Genomic DNA, 1,253 nt, shown 5'->3' on the forward strand with positions numbered 1-1,253 from the left:
TCCGGAGAGCGAGGGTGTGGCACTGCGGCAAGAGAAACGCAGGCTGCAGCGCGGCACGACCCGGAACCGCAACGCTGCCGCGCTGCGCAGTACGCATCTGCTTCCGGGTTGCGGGCCGGTGGGTATCGGGGGCGCTGGGTTCCGGGACTTCGCGTGGCGTCCTGCAGCCAGGTCTCGCGCCAGCCTTTCTTCTCCGGCATGGCAGGGGCATGGGGGAAGCCAGGCTGCCCCAGGATCTTTCGGAGGTCTTCTTGGTTCTGTCATCTGGAAACTCTTTGGGCCGGGGGACACTCTGCTCCCCCCCACTGCGACGTCAGCACCGGAGGAACCCCCAGGAGATGTTAGTGAAATCATGTTTACAGCCACGTCCCTGAAAGGGACTTAGCGGCAGTCCAGCGTCCCAGACTCGCGTTTTATTTCAAAGCAGGGTTTTTGTTTGCTTTAACATGTTTTATTTAATTTTTTTTTTTTAGTAAAAATAGATTTGTGTACCAAAAAAACGAAACACGTTAGCCTATGCAATTTTGAAAGCATTAGGAAAACTCGTATTTTCCCACTCGCTGTGGAGTGACACAGTTTTCTTTAATGCACTTAGCCATACCAGCTAGGGACAACTTTTGCTAATCAAGTCACTAGTTATGCCAATCAACACAAGGGTTATTGTTTCATTATCCAAAGGATTTGAATGAGATTCAAATCAGATTTGAATCCAATTACCAAGTCTCCAACCGGTAGATCCAGAGACAGATTATATAGTACATTAGTTATGAATTGTATTGGTCGCCTCATTCATGACACTTTAGATGAGAGTTATTCTCTTGTTTAAGATGCACTTTATTCTCTCCACCTTACTTTTTTTCAAACACATACACAAAAACTTAAAATACTACATTTTTCTTTTCTCCTGTCTTCCTTAATCACAGGTGTTTATCTAAATTCCTTTAAAATGCATAATCTCAGGGGTACACTAGGAAAGAATTTTACCTGCATTGGTCTGAGTTTAAACCTTTTACTCTATTAATTCAACAATTATTAAGCCCTTACTGTGCTAAACAGCGAACCTGTAAAACTCAATACTGTGCCTGGCTTTTAAGGAGCTAAAAGGAGGGAACAAAACTAAGCCAACAGTAACATGGACCACTATGTCCTGTTGAGTGCATAGCACGGGATGGCTCTGGAACCTTCAGCAGTTATACACTGTTAGACAGCATTCCTTCCTTCTCTGATGTCTTCATATCTTACAGCTTCTATTG

The sequence above is a fragment of the Oryctolagus cuniculus genome, chromosome 10 (genome assembly GCF_964237555.1).
Source record: "Oryctolagus cuniculus chromosome 10, mOryCun1.1, whole genome shotgun sequence".
NCBI classification, from domain to species: domain Eukaryota; kingdom Metazoa; phylum Chordata; class Mammalia; order Lagomorpha; family Leporidae; genus Oryctolagus; species Oryctolagus cuniculus.